We start from the raw sequence: 23856 nt of genomic DNA on the forward strand, positions 1-23856 counted from the left end.
TCAAAATATAAAATTGTATGAGAAGATATGACATGAAGTGTTTGGGACCATGGTATAGTCCTTGGACCTGCACATACATGTGGGAAATCTGTGTTGACCTTGTAAGCCTCCTTTTATAGCGGCAAGATCCTTTGGATACCCGGTGCCTTTGGCATCTACATGACGCGCTCCACTTACAATATGTGGATCGACTCACGTGGTGTGGATGCTGAATTGCTATTTTAGCCCTCTCCGAAACATAAGGGGCTTGAAACCTCTACACGTCTCTTCATCCAATCTCCTATCGCCCATATCATCTAGGAGGCGATCGTCAACTAGCCACGATGCCATGCCTTTCCACTGAATCGATTTGCACCGATATCTGTGTGTGCATTGTGGGATCTCATGGCGTCGAAGACGGGTCCCCTATTCCTCATCTCATGGGAGATCTGAACCGACCAGAACTGTTGCGTTTGGAATAACCAGATATTTGCCAGTTCACAACGTCATCGCTCGCATTGTTCACTAAGCCCCTGAATGGAGGGTGGTGGGAGGTTGTAGGCTTTGAGATCCTATGATTGGATCACCCTTGCTCCTCCGAGAGAGGATGGAGAGAGAAGGCACAACATAGGGTTGTTAGAACATCTACAGCCGGACCTAGCTAATTTGGTCCCTCAAACATCGACGGACGCACCCGGGCAGTGAATGGGCGACAGAGAGACGGGAGAGGAAGAAGGACTAGGTCGCTGCATAACCGGAGCACCTCATACTGTCCTCCCGTCCTCCGGTTTGACTTTTGAGATGGTTTTGATATACTTCGGTCAGTCCGAACATTTAAGAATAAAGTGAGGAACCGATCGGATCACTTTTTTTTTGACCAGGCACTAACAGGACATCCGTTTCGGACGTTTAGGAAAAAAGTAAGGGTCCGAATATAGATACTCTTACTTCATCTGGGTAGCCCGAACTTGGTTAAATCATGTTTGTGTCACATCAATCTCGCAAATATAATCAATGGGTCCACACAGAGCTTGCCAAATTCCACATCGACGGGCATATAGGTGGTTTGTGTAGTAAAGATCATCAACGCCCACAGGTGAAAATCCAGTTATGGTTGATAGATTTTTCCCATCAATATTGTTCGATTCTGTTGCAGTGAGATTATTTTTGTTCTTTGTAATGGATATTCACACTATAATATTTTGATGCGCAGATGTGCGTGCTCTCTTGTGAATTGAGGTTAAATATCTCTGGAACTTTTTTTCAACAAACATGGTCTAGTGTTATACTAATGTGTAAAGTTTGAGGGGAAAATGAGTTTTGTGGTATTTTGAGCCAAAAATGATACTACATTAAAATTACTATTCACAGTTTTTCATGGCAGCAATTTTTTTTAAGAAGTCAACATAAGTCATTTTGTCGTGAAACACTAGATCGCATTAGTTGCGAAAGGGTTTCAGAAAATTTTGACATATTTTACTTTCTTTTGATGCTAAATCAGGTGGGCATAGACTCAGGTTCAAAAAATCAACACAGATAATTGATCCTCTTTTCACTTGGGCAGATCTACAAATGACATGCACGAGCTACAGTTTCTTTTCTCAATAAAGGGCGATTTTATTTTTTTTAAATGTAGCATCAAACAGATACAAAGCATTGTGAGTAACACTGGTCTCTGCATAATTAGAATATACATAGCCAAATAAAAACGACAAATCGGCAATAATAGAGTCTGACACTGCACTTATGTCCAAGGAGGTGGCGGATCGATCGATCCGTAGGTTATGTTGCCATCCATGTTGGGAACAAACCTCCGTAGCCACCTACTCCAATCACGTACACATCGCCTTGAACAATGCGTCTTTGTAGAATAGACCACGTATATAGTGAGTGCGTACACCGGAAAAATAACTTGCAGAGCAAAAAAAAAAATTTCGCTAAAAACCAAATCATTTCTACATATGCAAACCAAAGTAAGGCATACACTCCAATCCTATTATTGTTTGAGCCTATTTGGAATACCATCCGATCAATGTAAAAAAGTATTGATAACACTTGTGTGCCGATACAAATTTTACACTATCTAGATGATTGACCACGTAGAACGTGTAAACTTGTATTGAGAAAAGATGTGTTTGATTGTCTCATCATGAGTATAAAAACAACACTTGTTACTCCTTGTCCAGTTGATATTGTCTTTGGTTAACACAACTCCCCTACAACATACCACATTAAAATTATAACTTTTAGTGGAATCTTGGATTTCTATTTTTTTTGTTATTACTCACTGCTATCTCAGAATGGGTGAGCGCACGATACATAGAGTCTACTGTGAAAAACTCTAAGGTAATAAGGTTCTAGCGAAACACATCCCAACTTTGTGTCAGGTTAATCGAATCTAGCCGGGATAAAGATTATGTCATGACACAAGTCAGGGGCCAATCAAATCCCGCATGAACAAAATATTCGGCGGGGATGAGCTAAGCCGTGCGCAATAGTATTATTCTTATCACGGGCAATGTTATATAAGGCTGGATATTGTTATGTGAGACTGGCATTTCCTAGCCAAATGTCTTCCCAGAAACAAATCTCCAACCCGTCATTGATCACGAAAGACCCAAAGCGAAAGAAATATTTCTTTGCCACCGTTAGGCCGACCCAAAATTGCGAGTCGCTAGATTTTTTAATATGCTAGAGACACCGCCTTTTGGACTAGATACTTGTTGCGCATTATTGTTCGTCAAACATCATCTTCAGTAAGAAGTTTTGAACAATCATTTATTGAGCAGGGCCTCATTCTTACCTGCAGGTCATCAGTTCCAAGGCCACCTTGGTCTTTCTGCCTACAAATTACGCTTCATTGTCTTTTCACCGTCTCCTTGCCAAAAGAATCTGGATCTAAATGCCTTGTCTTTGCAGGACCCTTTTTGAATATTGGAAGAAAGAATGCAGATAGAGAACCATATTTATGAGGACGGAGTTAATTAAAACCAGCCTTCATCCAACTGAGAGCAGTTTTCCTTTCAACTGCTCAACCATTTCTCTAGACACTCCTCTGCATGCTTCCACTTTGCAATGCCGAGACACCGATAATGAACTGGTATTCCCAGGTATTTAATCGGTAATTGGCCATGTGCGCAACCAAACAGGTGAGCATATTCTGCTGCTGCCTCAACGGCTTCTCCGAAGTAGAACAATTCGCTTTTATGGAAAATTTTGACATCTGACATTTTCTCAAACGCCAAAAGCAAGAGTTTTAGGTTTCGAGCCTTTTCTAGGTCATGTTCCATAAAAAGAATTGTGTCATCAACATATTGCAAAATAGAGAGACCACCATCCATAAGGTGTGGCACTAATCCTGCACTCTAGTTGTCCCAGTGGGTGTGTTCAATCAGAATAGCCAGCATGTCAGCAACAATGTTAAATAACATTAAGGACGGACATGGGGTCACCTTGTTGTAGTCCTTTTTTTGTCTGGAAGTAATGGTCTACATCATCATTGACTTTGATGGCCACACTACCACCAGTTCCAAAATCTTGGATCCGCTGGCGCCATTTATGAGAGAAGCCTTTCATCCTTAGGGCCTGTTAGAGAAAAGACCACTTGACCTTGTCATAGGCTTTTTCAAAAGTCAATTTTAAATACCACTCTACTCATGTTTTGTCGATGCATCTCGTGGACGGTCTCATGCAGGATTACTACACCGTTTTGAGCTCCTCCCGACCTCTGATCTGCCCCTCATCCTGTTGGAGACTATATTCTTCGTATGTCGATCATTGGCGACCAATTAGAAGTATCTTATATTACTATCTCCCATTAGGATGAAGTCAACTTTGGACCTTTGGTAGTACTTGATCACCTTCTCTCGGAAAAGACTTGCAACCTTCTCATTAGATTGATTTTTCAATTCAATCTCTTGTAGAGATAAGTGTGAGTCTCTCCAATTTTGTCAAGGTCATCAATGATGGTATAGAGGCACTGCTTTATTTATTTATTTATAACACGGTGGTTTCGCCCATCCAGAGAGGTGTTGTCTCATGGCCTTTAATTTATAATTTCATCTCTGAATCGATATGCGACCGATGGTGGGCCTCTACCAAACGTTCTTGATTATGTCTACAGAACCTTCCCAATGCAGCCATGCCAATTCAAATTTCAACAGGCGACGGGTATAATGGCTCGAAGAATAAGAATCAAGAGTGATTGGCGCATGATCCAATAATACCTCGATTCGCTCTAGGGCTCGCACGGTTAACATAGTAAATTTAGGCTCCCATTCGGTATCCATAAGTACCCTATCGAGCTTCTCGTACATCGGCAAAGAACGGTTATAATTAGCCCAAGTGAACTGGCGCCCGAACATACAAGCCTTCCGAAGATGCAAACTGTCAATCACAACATTGAATAGGAAAGGCTAATGTGTGTCGAAACGGTAATATTTTTTTTTCTTCCTAGTACCTAAGAATATTAAAATCGCCTCCAATAAGCATTGGGTACAGGTTTGATATGACCTATAACTGCAAATCACCAAAGTTCAATCACGTGGCCTCTCCCGTTCAAAATAAAAATTTGAACATGCACAGTTCTTGATCAAGTTGATTGGAGCAGTATACTTTTATGATAAATGCCATTTTCATTAACTTAAAATGTCGCATCAAGCGATACAATTATAACGAACATACATCGTACGGCCTCTACATAACAAGGATGCATATAGCCAAAAAAAAGACGCGTAGACACACCTAGAATTACCTATATGACATGCCGTGTCAAAAGAAAAATCAATATGACAATAGTAATACGTGACTTCCATTATAGGTCACTGTATCATGACCTCACAGCTATGTTGCATTTTGCAAAGGGGGTTCATAAGGCACGTGCCCAGTGATAACAGCACCATTAGCTGCTGGCACATCGGAGGATGAGGGGGTGAGTAGCACCATCAAGGATAGCATAGACGATGCTAAGCCGGGAGGTCCATAAATCCAGTATTTAGGCGAGCCTTTGGAACTGGTACGTCCTCCTAGGTCACGGATGAAGCATGTCAGTGCAGGGATATGATCCATATATAGCAAGAAGAAGATGTGCATACCTGCAGGAGCAGGTGGAGGCGTAATAATGCTTGGTGCAGCGGAGGATGGCGATGAGCGATAGCTCAACAGATGTCGCTGCCCTGGCGACCTGAGTAGCACCAGCTGGGAGCGCAAATATGCCGCCATTGATTCTCACTAGCTAGCTATGCAAAGGGCACCTTTGTTAGCTGATAGATGACTGTCTCACTGATGACCGCCAGCCCCTTGAGTGAGTAGTACTTATACATGCAAGTTAATCTCACCGAGGCACCCAGCTTAGCTACCTAGCTACCTTCCCCCAGCGAACTACTAGTAAGTGCGTTCAACGAGTCAAAATGGCGAATAAGTAATCAGTTTGAAGGTAGAAAAATGAGGGGAACGCGTCCATTCCTACCACGACGCGAAGACGAAGACTGTACTTCAGAGTCCATACCAGACATAGCGAAGAATAAAAGGGCACCCGCTTGCCCAGGGTACAGAGAAGGGTCCGACCACTTTGAATCTTTTGTATGCAGTTTCCCTACGTTTTTGCAAGGGGCTATTTCAGAGTCGAACCGGTGACCTCATGGTCAAAAGGCAGCAGCTTTACACATGTCAAAGAATAAAAGGATAAAAAGTTTCAGGTTTCCACTGCATACAAATTACTTTTGGGCCGATCACTTGTCATTGCAGCAATTAGGTGGCTTTGGGAGACGTGCCAATTAGGTGGCTTTGGAAGGACTTGCTGCCTGAACAAATACAGGGTTTTCAATTTGGATAATCAGGAATGCATGCAGGGCCAACTTCAAGCAGGAGATGTCTCTGTTGGTTCACAGAGCAAAGACAAAGTCTCATTTAGGCCTTCAATCATGGTTTCAAGCCTTTATACGATTATACAGTAGGGAGCCTTCGGCCTTGTACCAGTCTTTCTACCTTTTCTGCTCTGAGAAGTCTAAATGCATGCAGTAGGGAAACCTTCTTGTACATACTTTAGAAAATATAAATACATGCAGTCGGAAAACCTACTGTGCTTCCTCACAAAATCATAGCATCGCACACACATGCTGACATGCACCTCATCTCTTAAGCTCTCGAGGGACCAAAATACCAAATAAGCAAGTTCAAGTGTTCAATACAGCAGCAAGCCCCAAACACACAGCAAGCAGCAGCAAGCAAGCGAGCCAAGCAAGTAAGCAACACCAAGCGACAAATGGCAAAGCAACAACCCTTCATAGCTCCACGTAGCACTAAGTAAGAGAAACACAAAAGTGTCCACATCATGGGTACATGGCAAATTGATAGCAATCAGTACATCACCAACAGGCATCAACAACACTCAACTTTTCTCACCACTTAGTACCACATAAAAATGTTGACTAGGGAGGATGTAACTAACCCAAAACTTTAGCAGAAGATGGAGATGGCTCGCTGCTAGTTTGTGATACCTTTGAATTGGATGAATTTCCACCATCAAATTCTTCAATTAGTTCTGAAATAAACTGAAATAAATATGTAATAAGCACACAGAGTAACAAATGCAAATACAGTAAAAGGAAATTACAAAAACAACATGTACCTTTTTGCAAGATTGCTAATATCTCCATATCCTCTTCAATATTGATATGAGTAAAATGTCTTGGCCGATCTTGGCCCATACATGCTAAATGCCAACTCTGATGCAACCATTGATACGGGGTTTGCCAACACATCACGAGCCAATCTTGCCAATATTGCAAATCTAGAAGCATTAACCTCCCACCATCCTAGAATATCAAATTTGATACTGTCCTATTTATTTTCTTCATGCAGGTCTTTCTCAATTTCATATTTGTTCGTGCTAGTTTCACCCACCAACTCTCAACTTTTTAGCGATTTTACACTGCATATATGTCCTCTTTTGCTTATATCTCCAGGCTGTTCTATGTTGGAAACACCGAGAAAAACTATGTTTCTTCCTTGTACGCCGGTATCCCCAACAAAACTATGCCACTTTTGGTGCTTGAAGGGCTTTGTAAAGCAGTTGTTATAATAGCACATATATACTTTCTCAGTCTGAACTCTGAAATCTCAAGTCAAGAAGAGCAAGTACGCCAGTATAGAACGACGAAACAAGCATTTAGCAATCGTCAGGATCCCGCATTTTTGTAGTTGACTATGCAAGACAACTTTCGTCTCGTTTTGGCAGTGTGTATGTGAACTTATTTCTTTCCAATCGATGGATGCTCATCCATGGAATGACCCTTGACTGCTTGATTTTATATGACGGGTCTGGGGTTCTTGACGATGACTAGTACTGACAATCATCCAGTGTAATCCAATAGCAACCTGACAACGGACAACTTGCTAAGAACTCCATATTGTAGGTACAAGTGGAGCGCCAACAACCGCTTCCAGTTGATCCAAGGGTCGCCAGCAGGCAGATATGTAATCCAAACACACCTACCATTGTGCTGGAAGCATGTGTGTTAGCATTTTATTATTAATATTATTAATTGCCAGGGCTAGTACATTCCAACTTGCAGATATCATCTAGTTTGGCTGAACAGGACAACCAACCAAAGCATTTGTTCTATCCAGGATCCTCCCAAAGGAAGCTAAGCTCACAACCAAACTCATTTTGACTCCTGGTACCTTTGAAACCTTGCTCCCTCCAGCGAGGAAGCTTCTCACCTCATTAATCAACTAGTGCATTTGTCTTGATCTCGCTGAGCTGGGCCTGCAGTGCGAGTAGTCAGTCAGTCAATTATATGCTTACGCTTACCAACGTCGGCATCTAAGCTGGGTGTTGTTTAGGAGTCCACATAGCTGCAATTTTTTTATTGTATATATACTGGCTTGTCATGCGTCACTTGGTTGTGTCCCTGCCAACGTCATCAGTGTCATCTGCTCTGGTATTGTGTACCTGTGCCTCCGCCAGCACGATCGCATTGCCGCCCGTAGACTGCGTGCAAACCACACTTAGAAGTCCTCAGCTTCCACTCCACAGATAGCCTCCACATATTCCTTCCTCGCCACTTTCCAAGCAAAGATGCCAACCTTCTATTTAAAGTGGGTGAGCTACCACTACACACCACACCTAGAAATCCTCTTGCAAAGCGAGAGCTTCCATCAATCTCGATAGCTGAGTAATGACAACTTTGTTGTTTCCAGGCCTTTTTCGGTTTCTCTGCCTCTTCCTGGGTTTCTCTTGCAGCCTACCATCATTAGGAATCTGCGACGAAACGCCGAGCGATAGACAAGCCCTCCTTTGCTTCAAATCCCAGCTCTCGGGTCCGGCTGGATTTCTAGCTTCATGGACCAACACGTCCACGGAGTTCTGCGACTGGCACGGAATCACCTGCGGCGTGACGTCCCCCCGGCATGTCATTGCGCTTAACCTTGAATCCCAAGGCATCTCAGGCACCATAGCACCTTGCATTGCCAAGCTCACTTGGCTGACAAGGCTCCAGCTGTCGAACAATAGCTTCCATGGCGCTGTGCCGTCCGAGCTTGGCCTCCTTAGCCGACTCACCAACCTCAACCTCAGCATGAACACTTTGGAAGGTAACATCCCACCTGAAATCTCTGCATGTTCCCAGCTCCAAATTCTGGGTTTGTGGAACAATTCCCTCCGTGGAGAGATCCCACATAGCCTTAGCCAGTGCAAGCGCCTTCAAGAGATTAACCTTGGCAACAACAAGCTCCAGGGGAGCATCCCTCCTGCTTTCGGAGACCTTCCTGCGCTGCGCATGCTAGTTCTTGCCAAAAACATGCTTACTGGCACCATACCTCCGTCTTTGGGCAGCAGTCGCCATCTCACATATGTCGATCTTGGGACGAATGCCCTCGGAGGGGTCATCCCACAGTCCTTGGCAAATAGTTCATCTCTTCAAGTACTTAGGCTCATGAGCAATGGTCTTACTGGGGAACTCCCAAAGGCTCTGCTCAACACTTTGTCACTTGGTGCCATTTGCCTTGAAAAGAACAATTTTGTTGGTTCGATACCTTCTGTTACTGTCGCATCGTCCCCTATTAAGAAACTCTCTTTAAGGTTTAACAATCTTTCAGGAGGAATACCTTCCTCACTAGGGAACCTTTCTTCCCTAGTTCATCTTTATCTTACAAACAATCATTTAGTTGGGAGCATCCCAGAGAGCTTAGGTTATATTCCAACACTAGAGATATTGACCTTGACTACGAACAACTTATCTGGGCAGGTTCCACCGTCCATCTTCAATATGTCATCCCTGAAAAGTCTCACCATAGCAGAAAACTCACTTGTCGGCAGATTACCCTTTGACATTGGCTACACCCTCCCCAATATACAGGACCTAATACTCTCATATAACAGTTTTGATGGACCAATCCCATCCTCTCTTCTCAAAGCATACCACCTACAAAGGCTTGACCTGAACACTAATAGATTTACTGGACTCATACCATTCTTCGGCTCATTGCCAAATTTAGTGCTACTCGATTTGGCAATCAACAAACTAGAAGCAGATGATTGGGGCTTTGTCTCTTCACTATCTAAGTGCTCCAGACTGAACATGTTGGCCCTGGATGGGAACAATCTCAATGGGAAATTGCCAAGTTCTATTGGGAATCTTTCAAATAGTCTTGACTACTTGTGGCTAAGTAGCAACAAAATTTCTGGACCTATACCATCGGAGATTGGCAACCTCAAGAGCCTCATTGGCTTGTATATGGGTGACAATCTTCTCACCGGTAATATACCATCAACAATTGGGAAATTGTACAAATTGGTTGATCTATCCTTTGCGCAAAACAGGCTTTCGGGTCAGATTCCAGATACTGTTGGCAATCTTGTCCAGCTGAGCACGCTGGAATTGGATCATAACAGCTTCAGTGGAAGAATACCTGCAAGTATAGGACAATGCACTCAACTCACCATACTCAACCTTGCTCACAACTCACTAGATGGGCGTATACCAAGTAAAATCTTGACAATCTCTACGCTTTCTAAAGAGCTGGACTTGTCAAACAACTACTTGTCTGGAAGAATGCCAGATGAAGTTGGAAGTCTCCTTCATCTGAAGAAAATCAACATGTCAAATAACAGGTTGACTGGCAACATACCATCAACTCTCGGCCAGTGTGTTGATCTGGAGTATCTTGAGATGCAAAACAACTTCTTTGCAGGAAGAATTCCACAAACATTTTCCAACTTAGTCAGCATAAAACACATGGATATTTCTGGGAACAATTTGTCTGGAAAAGTACCAGAGTTCCTCAAATCCTTGAAATCACTGCAAGGCCTGAATTTATCCTTTAACCATTTTGATGGAGCAGTTCCGACAGGTGGTGTTTTTGACAACATTGGTGCAGTTTCACTCCAAGGAAATGATCATCTGTGTACAATTGTCCCGATGAGAGGTATGTCTCTTTGTATGGCTCTGTCTGACAGCAAAAGAAAGCAGAAGCCACTGGTTCTAGTCCTAGTGATTCTATTGCCAATTGTTGTTGCCACTGCAATCCTTTTCTCTTGTATGGCAACAATTTATAGGAGGAAACGGATGCAAGCAAATCCCCATTTGCAACATGACAATGCGCACGTAAAGAAGCTAGAGAAGATATCATTTGAGAAGATATCATATGAAGACTTGGTAAGGGCAACTGATAGGTTTTCTTCTGAAAACTTAATTGGTTCTGGATCATTTGGAAGGGTTTATAAGGGAAGTCTGCAGTTTCAAGCAGATCAAGTTGCCATCAAGATTTTTGACCTTGACATTACTGGGGCAGATAGGAGCTTCATAGCAGAGTGTGAAGCCCTAAGAAATGTTCGCCATCGGAATCTTGTAAAAATCATTACCTCATGCTCTTCTGTGGATCATACTGGGGCAGATTTCAAGGCCCTAGTGTTCCCATACATGCCAAATGGGAACCTAGAAATGTGGCTACATCTAAAAGATCCTGAAGATGGTGAAAAGAAAATTCTGAGTTTAAGCCAAAGGACTAACATAGCCTTGGATGTGGCAGTTGCTTTGGATTACCTTCACAATCAGTGTGCACCTCCAGTTATACACTGCGACTTGAAGCCAAGCAATATACTTCTGGGTCTTGACATGGCTGCGTACGTCATCGACTTTGGCCTAGCAAGATTCTTGTTCAGCACAGCAAATGCACATCAAGATAGTTCAACAAGTTTGAGCCGCTTAAAAGGATCCATAGGATACATCCCACCAGGTGAGATAAGCTTATTTGCAAGATAGTGGTTCTGTTTGTTCCTTATGGAGTTGTACAAACAGTGGTGATTCTCTAATTTTATTATGTGTTTTACATGTAAATGCAGAGTATGGAATGAGCGAAGAGATATCAACCAAGGGTGATGTCTATAGCTTCGGAGTGCTTCTGTTACAACTGATAGCAGGGTGTAGTCCAACTGATGAAAAATTCAACGATGGTATAAGCCTTCATGAATTTGTTGATAGAGCATTTACAAAGAATATTCGTGAGGTTGTTGACCCCACAATGCTACAAGATAGCAGCAATGCAACTGACATGATGAAGAATTGCGTCATCCCACTTTTAAGAATAGGCCTCTCTTGCTCCATGACATCACCCAAAGAGCGGCCGGGTATGGGACAAGTTTCTACTGAGATACTTAGAATAAAGCATGTGGCCTCAGACACATGCGTGTCTGATGAAGCAAAGAATTAGCAGGATAGTAGCAAGCAAAAGAAGTTCATGTAAAGAAGAATACTGTCTTATTTTATTTTCCTTTTTGAATCCAGTTTGAGTCATTTCAGAGCTAGCTAATAAATCCATGTTGAATTAGGGAATGTGTCCTAGTTGTTCTGCTAATGTATCTTTTAATCTATACAAAGTAGGGAATGTTTCCTACTGATTTAGAGCAAAGATATCTACTTATACATGGGGTGGAGAGGAGTGAAGAGCATAAATGGCACATGAATATCGTATAAGGACAAGCAATTTTCACTCAGGTGACTCCATAATAAGTTAAAAAATAAATCAGTGTTCCAAACCTGACTGCACAATGATTTTCTGAAAAAAGCACTTGACTTCAGCAGACAGATCTCCCCTTCCCATCTTGTGCAAATCCTTGGAAACTTTTGATTCTCCCGGTATAGACATACCCCCTGATGTGTGGATTGTAGTCCTCGGCGTCAGCTTTTCCAGGAACATCTGATCGAGAATCTGTTGCCAAATCCATCTTCATTGCTTTTCAGGCGAGGTGTGTGAGGATATTGTACGTCAGTGATTTCTGGACGTCGTCAGGTTCAGACTTCAGACCACTCCATGGCCTCAACGAGGTCGCACGCTTCGGTGGCTCCGCCACTCCTGAGCAGCCCCCCGAGGAGGTAGTTCCAGGAGTTGCCATAGGGGTCGCAGCTCCCCCTTCTTCATTTCGTCAAACACCTGGCGGGCACCCTGGAAGTCGCCGGCCTTGCACTTTGCCGCCGATATGGCGTTTTAATAGCTGGTCCTCCTCAATCACCCACACGGCCGCGTCGAAGTCGCCGATCGAGGCCGAGCAGCGAGAGGCACGGGCCGCCGGCACCGTCGAAAGTCCTCAGAGTCGCCCTCACCGTGCCATCCACGCTCGACCTCGCCGTGGCCAAAAGGAACGCGAACGCCTGCTCGGTAAGGAGAGCCGCCGCGCGGACGCTTGCTCGAGGGCGTGGGCCATGGCGGGGTGGTCGGCTAGCCTGCAGGTCTTCTGGACAAGCAGGTTGTTGTCGCCGGCGCTCAGGGAAAACTTTATTCCATCTTCATGAAATCACCACCGTCTCGCCATCCAAAGCATGAGAAAATCCTAAATAGACTAAAAGAACATCTAAAACGAAGCAGGAGCCCGTCCGTCGACAATGGCCGAGATCCACCACACCTCTAAAGCCCTAAGGCCATTGAAGACAAGGCAAATCGGTGGCGGGGAGCTCTAGACTCGTGGGATCGATATTCTTACTTTGACATGGCTACAACTGTATCAAGTTCACCTGTAGGGCATCACTCACCTGACATGGCTTCTTGGTCCAAGACCCCATAATGACTCTGCTCGGTTGGCTCATCATATTGTGCACTAGTTCGGGCTCCGAATCTGATGTGGACTACTCCTTTATGAAAAGTGTTGCTCCCTCAAAGGTCAAGATCTTTGCTTTGTAGCTTATGTGTGATCGCCTCCCCCTCGTGGACATAGGTGACGAAGCGACATGATCCTGACGATGGGCTATGCCCTCAGTGTGGTGTCCGAGAGTCCTCTCCTTGAAACAGGCTTTCGCCCCTCTTTATATATAAATAACCAACCCCACAAAGTACACGACCAAACGATACAAGATGGTGAGGTAACCCTTTTAGACAGCCGATCCCAGGATAATCGTAAAACGCAGACCGCTAGAGACTACAAGACCGAAACATAACACAGGAAGACCTGAGAACACCGCCATACAACACCCTGGAACACCTAAGCTCCATGACAACGCCCTCGGGAGGGGGAACGACGCCAGGTATCGCCGCTGTCAAGTCCAACGGACAAGGGTTTTCATCAGAAACTCAGGCACGGAAAGGAGCACCATGACGGCGTCTTCAAAAAGAAAACGGCGCCCACGAGCGTCACAGTCGTCAGCGACAAAGCGCAGAGCTTTCGCTCGGTAGCTCCCCCATGCCATCATGAGGTCTTCAAGAAAGGCATGGCGAGTTCAGATCCCCTGCTCCAAATCCGGGTGCCGCCACTGCCGAAGACAAATGGCCCACCCGAGCCTTTCCCTGCTACACCTCTTGTCGTCCACGCGACCAAGAGGCATAGCCACCACCACCGCCATGATCCCCGCCAGAGGGCCAACCAAGCGGACCACCTTCCAGGGCCGCCGCCCCGACTTGCAAGCTGAGAGACACTACCCATGATCCGCTTCCCAGTGCACAAACTGCGGCAAGAGAAGACGGACATCAGCCACCAAGGGTCAGCGCCACCATCTTCGGGGCGCCCACACTTGCAATCCCACCAATCCCGGTGGACCGAGGGACATGACTCAGTGGCTCCCAATGGCCATTGTTGAGTAACTAGCTTATACGACGCAAAGTCTGTGGTTTGAGGCACCGATCCAACCGCTGGCACACGGATGCCCCGACCACCACTACCATGGACCTCTACTGACGCTATAACGTGAGGACGCCTCTCCAACCGGACCGGAAGGACCCACCTTGGCTTAGCCAGAGGTGTCCCAACCATGTGTAGGGAGCAATGAACTCTGGGCAGGAGGACTAGGTCAAACTCCTGCACGGACTTTCGTCCACGTCACCAGCCTACTGCCAGAACACACACCCAGTGAAGGCGTTCGCCGGCCCAAACCATGGGGGCTGCAGATGGCGGCCGGCAACTCCGGCCACCTAGCAGCCATTCCGGCAAACCCACTCCACCTTGGCTCCGCGCCATGGCCACCACTGGCTGACCACCGCCCCGTCTCCACGCTCGCAGGAAGAACCCACGGCGAAACCACCGACCACTGACCCCAAGCCCTAGTCCACCGATGCAACCGCAAGCCGCGCTGCCGGAGCTAGTCAGGCTAAGGCCAGCCCATGCTCGTCACCCATGGCATCCCCCAACGGAAGCTCGGGTCCGCCGGGGCGATTGCGCCGCTCCCGCACCAACTCTAGAGGAACGACCCCGCAAAGCATGCCTGCTCCCACGCCAACCAGCATCCTCGCCGCCACGGTCCACGCCGCCCACGTGCAACCGGACGGAGGCGCCCCTGATCCAGATCTAGATCGAGAGGCCCGCCACCGCCGCCTCGCGTAGGCATGCACCACCTGCCCCCCGCTCCATTCGAGCACCTGCACATCCACCGCAAACAAGGATGCACGCCGTCGCCGCTGGTGAACCCATGTGCCTCGCCGCCGCCAACCAACGTCGAGCGCGGCGCCCCCGTTGACCACGCGTCCCGCACCACGCACCCCATATGAGGAGGGAGAGCCCCGCCGCCGCCAACGCGGACCAAGCTTTTCCCGGCCGCGGCCTCCGGCGGCGAGGGGAAGGGGAGGCGGGAGGTGGACTAGGGCCGGCGGCGCCTAGGCTTCGCCCAGCCGCTCGCGGGAGCGGTAGGGATGAAGCGGGTTCTTTTGTCGTCCCGACTCTTCCGTCTAGCCTCTGGTCCTAGAGTCCAGGACCCACATTTTCTTCTTATGTCATGTTACCCGCCTCCTATGAAGCTTTGTTCATGAGGCTTTGAGGTCCAAGTGGTATGCTCCAGACTGTGGATAATTCCTGAAAGTCCAGGCCACACGTATCGGTAGGAGGGACGTCTCTTCTGGTTAGTGTATGCGGTGATGGCATGACCCCTGGTGATGATTTTATATGCCACGGACTCCGTGTTTAAATTTATGTCCTTCTTTCAGCATTGACACCCGCTTTTTAGGCAGCGGGATAGGGATCGGCTAGGCAGCATGATCGATTCTTTGTGTGTGGTAGGACGTCATCTTTTGAGCATGTTTGTGATGTTGCCCGACAGACTTTTTCTTTTTTCTTTTTGCCAGTTGAACTTGATGTTTGGACATGATGATTACTTTATATATAAGCGAGGCTGTTTTGAAATGTATATAATTTCCTCATTTGCCTTTAATGGATCAAAAACAGAGCGGCAAGGCGCACGTTCGCTTTCAGTAGAATCAAACTCAGGTGGATGAAAATGAACAACCACACATCCATCCGCAGCACACATGGTCGTTCCTCCAACCGAGAGGCTGATTTACGGAGAACATACATGAGTTTTCTTTTTGAGATAAAGAAGAACATGTAACATACAGGTTTGATACGAGCCTTTAACACACAACCAACACAGGATGCAAAACGGCAAAGTTCAATAGCCAGCTTACACCTCCCACTCAAAACAAAATTCTGAACTGCACACTTGTTCATCAATTTGATCGGAGCAGCATATAAAATCATCACTACGACATGTATGTATCCTGCGTCAGAGAATCCTCTGCAAACTGTAAGGCTCACCGTTTCTCTGCCTCTTGAGCCCTCCCCGCGTTTGCCCTGTGTCTAGGGGGTTCACGAATCGGGTGCGGAGGCTGGCTTCTGGAACTGGCAAGAGTAACGGAGGATGCAAGAGCAACTCCGGTTCCTGCTGCAGCGGCGGATGGGGAGGTAAGATAGCTCCACAGTCGCATTCCCTGCGACATGAGCAGCTCCAGCCGGGATGCCATTGATTCTCACTCCCGCTACCTAGCTAGGCAGTCAAAGGGCAGCTTGATAGTTGATCAGTGGCCTGCCAAGAGAGGAGGTTAATGTGTGTGTGATCACGGTCTCCAACCAAGCCGCTTATATATCCTCGCTCTCCCAGTGAAGTGAACTAGCAACATGTACGTTCATTGAGTCAAAACGACGAGTAAAGAAGAAATCAATGGGCAGGAAAACTGAGGAACGCGGCCGTTCAAATGAAACCACCAGGCGAAGACGAGGACTCTCCTAGTTCAGACCACACCAGTCAAAGAATAGAAAGAAAATTGCATTTCAGATAACAAATGCGGCGCTGGGTTTTGTTTATTGGTGGGCGCCGGGGGTGGTGACCATGCAGGATTGGGACGGATATCAGACGTTTTCAGAGTGGCTACCTATACATACTGCTCAGTCCATAGGCTTTTTATTTTTTTTGAATTTTCACCGGGGGGAGAGAACTCCCCCACCTAAATATATTTCTCGAACCCAACATACAGTACAATAGTACAAATGCCGGGGCGAAAGCAGAGAGAGAGGCAGGGGGGGAACCCCCTTGCTATGTTACATGCAGTTTTGTTCTACACACGCAGGGCCGTAGCCATGCATCAATATGTCCACGGTCAGCAGAACGAAACCGGCCACGCCACAGGATAGCGTCGTCACGGCAGGCTTTCAAAGTGGCGGCCAGGGATGGCGATTCCCGCCTGAACACAACCGTGTTTCGCCATTTCCAGAGGTGCCAGCAGCACAGCTGCATGAACGCATGTGGTGAGGCTGAGCTGACAGCCACAGAGGCGTCGAAGAGGTGCAGGGCACGCATAGCGGGCCCCGAGGTGGAAAGGCGCAGAGAGCACCAGAACGCACGCGCGAAGGGGCATCTGAAGATCAAATGATCAGGCGTCTCCAGGCTCGCCCCGCACTCCAGGCACCCGGCGCCTCGCAGCTCGACGATGCGTTTTTTCAGCAGATTGTCCCGAGTGTGGATACGGCCGAGCGTCAGCAGCCAGGCGAAGAACCGAACCCTGGACGGCGCCGGTGATCTCTAGAGAAAGGCGGCGTTCTCCACCACCTCACCTCCTAGGCGGAAGAGCCCGTAGGCTGCGCTCGACGCCAGCGGCCCGCCTTTCTGATCGCATAGGACCAGGCTGCGGTGGTCAGCGTAGCCCTCGCCCTCCCCCGCCCGCCCGATGAGTGGGAGCAGGAGGAGGCGTTCCCGGGCGGCAGCAGTGGACAACCGCGGCACGAGCACCGCGTCAAGCCCCAGGGTGCAGACAGCCTAGACCGAGACCTCTGCGCACGTTGCGTGTGAGGCCAGCGGCGGGAAGGCACACCGGACGGGCCCGTAGGGTAGCCAATGATCCCCCAGAAGGCCGTCATCCTGTCGTCCCCCAGGGAGACGCGAGAGAGAGCGCGGTAGACAGGCATAAGCCCCCGAAGCGCAGCCTAGTGCTCGCCGGCAAGCCCCGAGCCACGGGGGTCCAGAAGAAGACGCTCACCTAGGGCGCCCCATACCCAGGCCGCCCATCGAGACAAGGGGATAGAGTGGAGCCGGTGCAGGATCTTCAGAAGGAGGGCGTCATTTTACGTGGCGAGGTCTCGGACCCCCAGGCCATCCTCCTCTTTGCCGCGACACACTAGCTCCCAGGCGATGAGACACTGCGCACCGGAAGCTCGCTCGGCCGCGTTCCAGAGGAACGAGCGACGGAGGGAGTCCAGCGCGTGCACCACCTTGGGGGGCAGCTTGAGCGCGCCCATGGCATAGGTCGGGATGGCATCCAACACGGCGTTGATGAGGACTAGCCGCCCCGTCGGGGAGAGGAGGCGGGCACGCCAGCCAACAAGGTACCGGTCGACCTTGACGATGATGAAGTGGAAATCCGTTAGGGAGAGTTTGTGGCACGACAGCGGGAGCCCCAGGTATGTCTGCAGGAACCCCTTTCACCCGGCACCCCATGGCCGCCACGATCGCAGCCAGGGTGTCAGCCTCCACATTCATCGGGACCAACATGCTCTTTGAATAGTTGATGATGAGACCGGTAGCCACGGCAAAGTCGTCAAGGATAGAGCGGAGCCGGACAGCCGCGGACGGACATGCGCGCATGATGATGAGTGTGTCATCCGCGTACTGCAACACCAAGGTGGCTCCCCCTCCAGCAGTGGGTGACGCAACAGATCATCACGGCGGATCAACCTCTAGAGCACGTCGGCGACGAGGAGGAAGAGGTAGGGGGAGATGGGATCATCCTGCCGCAGCCCGCAGCGGATGGGGAACCACTTCCCCGCGACGCCGTTGAACAGAACAACGGAGCGCGAGGAGCGGAGGATCAAGTTCATCCAGTCGCACCAGAGCCCAGGGAATCCCCGAGCCAGCGAGATCGCACGCACACTCTCCCAGTTGATGCAGTCGAAGGCTTTGACAAAGTCCAACTTGAAGACGATGGTGGGGGCAGCATGCTTATAGCAACATTGCACCATCTCCTCCACATAGACGAAGTTTTCAGCAATGCTTCGCACCGGGATGAACCCGGACTGGTCCTCGTCGATCAACGAGCCGATCTGCTTGTACAGCCTGGTGGTGAGGCCGCGGCACAGGATCTTAATGACGATGTTTTGCAAGGAGACGAGGCGGAATGCCCTGGCGTCGGCACCCACTTGCTCTTCGGGAGCAAGGCGATGAACGCTCTGTTGATCCCGTCAAGCCACGCTGACCCGTCGTAGACGGCGGTGAACAGGTGCTCGATGTCGCGCCCGACCGTGCCCCAGGCGGCATGGTAGAAGGCCGGGCCCAACCCGTCGGGGCCCGGGGCGCTCGAGCAATCGAGGCAAAGGGCCGCACGCCTGATCTCGCCGAGGGGGAAAGGGGCCACAAGTGAGGGCCCGTAGACGTGGGGGGGTGGCTGCGAGGTGGCCCATCACGTCAAAACGCCAGACGGGCACCGTCACATGGCCCAGGAGGCCAGAGTAGAAGCCCAAGAGTGCCCCTGCCTTGGCTGCATGCCCCATGACATGGGAGCCGTCGACGTCGAGGACGCGGATGCAGTTCCCGCGCCAGCGTTGGGAAGCCTGTGCGTGGAAGAAGCGGGTGTTTTCATCCCCCTCCTGCACGCCATGACATTTCCCCCGCTGCTTCCAATATGTTGCCTGCTTGAGGATGGCAGCGTCGAACACCAGACAGGCATCTGAGTGGAGAGCAGCTTCATCTGTAGAGAGACAACGATATTCCTCCAGAAAATCCATGAGATCAATAAGAAAGGAGCGGTCATTCCTAAAAGTTGGGACGTAGCGGTGTTGCTTTTTCCAAGCTTTGGCCGCCGACCTGAAAGCTTTCTTGCGCGTGGCCAGTGTCCCGGTCGCTAGTACGGCCCGTACAGGCAAGGAGAGTGGAAGGTTGGAAGAGGGGGTTAGTTAACCAAGCAGTTTCAAAGAAGAAACGAGTGGAGGCTGGGATCTTAGTCGCGGCAGAGACGACCAGGGGGACGTGGTCGCTGGCCGTGCGGGGGCGAGAGCAGAGCGAGGAGTCCGGGAAAAGGGCGTCCCACCTAGAGTAAAAAGAGACCCTATCGAGGCGAGCGAGAGTGGGGGGGAGGGCTTATTGGTCTAAGTGAAGAGACGATCAGAGAGCGGCAGCTCAAGCCACCCAAGGCCATTGATCATGGCGTTAAAGGTTGCCACCCGGGCGGCGTCGAAATGATCATTGTTCTTCTCACGCGGTTGATGTAGTCGTACGTCTTCACGATCCGACCGATCAAGTACCGAACGCACGACACCTCCGAGTTCTGCACACGTTCAACTCGATGACGTCCATCGAACTCCGATCCAGCCGAGTGTTGAGGGAGAGTTTCGTCAGCACGACGGCGTGGTGATGATGATGATGTTCTACCGACGCAGGACTTCGCCTAAGTACCGCTACGATATGATCGAGGCGGATTATGGTGGAGGGGGGCACCACACACGGCTAAGAGATCCAAGGGATCAATTGTTGTGTCTATGGGGTGCCCCTGGCCACGTATATAAAGGAGTGGAGGAGGGGAGGGGTCGGCCCTCTCTATGGCGCGCCCTAGGGGAGTCCTACTCCCACCGGGAGTAGGATTCCCCCTTTCCTAGTAGAACTAGGAGCCCTTCCAAGTAGTAGGAGTAGGAGAGAAGGAAAGGGAAGGGAAAAGGAGAAGGAAGGAAGGGGGCGCCCCCCTCCCTAGTCCAATTCGGACCAGCCCATGGGGGGGGGTGCGGCCACCCTTTGAGGCCTTTCTCTCCTTTCCCGTATGGCCCATTAAGGCCCAATACGAATTCCCGTAACTCCCCGGTACTCCCGAAAATACCCGAATCACTCGGAACCTTTCCGATGTCCGAATATAGTCGTCCAATATATCGATCTTTACGTCTCGACCATTTCGAGACTCCTCGTCATGTCCCCGATCTCATCCGGGACTCCGAACTCCTTCAGTACATCAAAACACATAAACTCATAATATAACCGTCATCGAACTTTAAGTGTGCGGACCCTACGGGTTCGAGAACTATGTAGACATGACCGAGACACGTCTCCGAACAATAACCAATAGTGGAACCTGGATGCTCATATTGGCTCCTACATATTCTACGAAGATCTTTATCGGTCAAACCGCATAACGACATACGTTGTTCCCTTTGTCATCGGTATGTTACTTGCCCGAGATTCGATCGTCGGCATCTCAATACCTAGTTCAATCTCGTTACCGGCAAGTCTCTTTACTCATTCCGTAATACATCATCCCGCAACTAACTCATTAGTTGTAATGCTTCCAAGGCTTATAGTGATGTGCATTACCGAGTGGGCCCAGAGATACCTCTCCGACAATCGGAGTGACAAATCATAATCTTGAAATACGCCAACCCAACAAGTACCTTCGGAGACACCTGTAGAGCACCTTTATATTCACACAGTTACATTGTGACATTTGGTGGCACACAAAGTGTTCCTCCGGTAAACGGGAGTTGCATAATCTCATAGTCATAGGAACATGTATAAGTCATGAAGAAAGCAATAGCAACAAACTAAACGGTCAAGTGCTAAGCTAACGGAATGGGTCAAGTCAATCACATCATTCTCTAATGATGTGACCCCGTTAATCAAATGACAACTCATGTCTATGGCTAGGAAACTTAACAATCTTTGATTCAATGAGCTAGTCAAGTAGAGGCATACTAGTGACATACTGTTTGTCTATGTATTCACACATGTATTATGTTTCCGGTTAATACAATTCTAGCATGAATAATAAACATTTATCATGATATAAGGAAATAAATAATAACTTTATTATTGCCTCTAGGGCATATTTCCATCAGTCTCCCACTTGCACTAGAGTCAATAATCTAGTTCACATCGCCATGTGATTTGACATCAATAGTTCACATTACCATGTGATTAACACCCATAGTTCACATCGTCATGTGACCAACACCCAAAGGGTTTATTAGAGTCAATAATCTAATTCACATCGCTATATGATTAATACCCAAAGAGTACTAAGGTGTGATCATGTTTTGCTTGTGAGGGAAGTTTAGTCAACGGGTCTACCACATTCAGATCTGTATGTATTTTGCAAATTTCTATGTCAACAATGCTCTGCACGGAGCTACTCTAGCTAATTACTCCCACTTTCAATATGTGTCCAGATTGAGACTTTGAGTCATCTGGATCAGTGTCAAAACTTGCATCGACGTAACCCTTTTCGACGAACCTTTTGTCACCTCCATAATCGAGAAACATATCCTTATTCCACTAAGGATAATTTTGACCAATGTCCAGTGATCTACTCCTAGATCACTATTGTACTCCCTTGCCAAACTCAGGGCAGGGTATACAATAGGTCTGGTACACAACATGGTATACTTTATAGAACCTATGGCTGAGGCATAGGGAATGACTTTCATTCTCTCTCTATCTTCTGCCGTGGTTGGGTTTTGAGTCTTACTCAACTTCACACCTTGTAACACAGGCAAGAACTCCTTCTTTGACTGTTCCATTTTGAACTACTTCAAAATCTTGTCAAGGTATGTACTCATTGAAAAACTTATCAAGCGTCTTGATCTATCTCTATAGATCTTGATGCTCAATATGTAAGTAGCTTCACCGAGGTCTTTCTTTGAAAAAAAAAACTCCTTTCAAACATTCCTTTATGCTTTGCAGAATAGTTCTACATTATCTCCGATCAACAATATGTCATTCACATATACTTATCAGAAATGATGTAGTGCTCTCACTCACTTTTCTTATAAATATAGGCTTCACCGTAAGTCTGTATAAAACAATATGCTTTGATCAACTTATAAAAGTGTATATTCCAACTCCGAGATGCTTGCACCAGTCCACAGATGGATCGCTGGAGCTTGCATATTTTGTTAGCACTTTTAGGATTGACAAAACCTTCTGGTTGCATCATATACAACTCTTCTTTAGTAAATCCATTAAGGAATGCAATTTTGTTTATTCATTTGCCAGATTTCATAAAATGCGGCAATTGTTAACATGATTTAGACAAACTTAAGCATAGATACAAGTGAGAAATTCTCATCGTAGTCAACACCTTGAACTTGTCGAAAACCTTTTTACGACAATTCTAGTTTTGTAGATAGTGACACTATTATCAGCGTCCGTCTTCCTCTTGAAGATCAATTTATTTTCTATGGCTTGCCGATCAACGGGCAAGTCAACCAAAGTCCACACTTTGTTCTCATACATGGATCCCATCTCAGATTTCATGGCCTCAAGCCATTTCGTGGAATCTGGGCTCATCATCGCTTCCTCATAGTTTGTAGGTTCGTCATGGTCAATTAACATGACCTTCAGAATAGGATTACCGTACCACTCTGGTGCGGATCTCACTCTGGTTTACCTACGAGGTTCGGTAGTAACTTGATCTGAAGTTACATGATCATCATCATTAGCTTCCTCACTAATTGGTGTAGTAGTCACAGGAACAGATTTCTGTGATGAACTACTTTCCAATAAGGGAGCAGGTACAGTTACCTCATCAAGTTCTACTTTCCTACCACTCACTTCTTTCGAGAGAAACTCCTTCTCTAGAAAGGATCCATTCTCAGCAATGAATATCTTGCCTTTGGATCTGTGATAGAAGGTGTACCCAACATTTTCTTTTGGGTATCCTATGAAGACGCACTTTTCCGATTTGGGTTTGAGCTTATCAGGTTGAAACTTTTTCACATAAGCATTGCAACCTCAAACTTTAAGAAATGATAGCTTAGGTTTCTTGCCAAACCATAGTTCATACGGTGTCGTCTCAACGGATTTAGATGGTGCCCTATTTAATGTGAATGTAGCTGTCTCTAATGCATAACCCCAAAACGATAGCGGTAAATCAGTAAGAGACGTCATAGATCGCACCATATCTAATAAAGTACGGTTACGATGTTCAGACACACCATTACACTGTGGTGTTCCAGGTGGCGTGAGTAGTGAAACTATTTCACATTGTTTTAACTGAAGGCCAAACACGTAACTCAAATATTTTACTTATGCGATCATATCATGGAAACTTTTATTTTGTTACGATGATTCTCCACTTCACTCTGAAATTCTTTGAACTTTTCAAATGTTTCAGACTTGTGTTTCATCAAGTAGATATACTCATATCTGCTCAAATCAT

At 47.5% G+C, this 23856-nt stretch overlaps 1 pseudogene; it reads right to left on the bottom strand.

Moving 5' to 3' along the window:
• The window catches only part of LOC119300454, a 55025-nt pseudogene extending 42011 nt beyond the window's left edge, over positions 1-13014 (bottom strand).
• Between the last annotated feature and the right edge of the window lie 10842 nt (positions 13015-23856).

The sequence above is a fragment of the Triticum dicoccoides genome, chromosome 5A (genome assembly GCF_002162155.2).
Source record: "Triticum dicoccoides isolate Atlit2015 ecotype Zavitan chromosome 5A, WEW_v2.0, whole genome shotgun sequence".
NCBI classification, from domain to species: Eukaryota; Viridiplantae; Streptophyta; class Magnoliopsida; order Poales; family Poaceae; genus Triticum; species Triticum dicoccoides.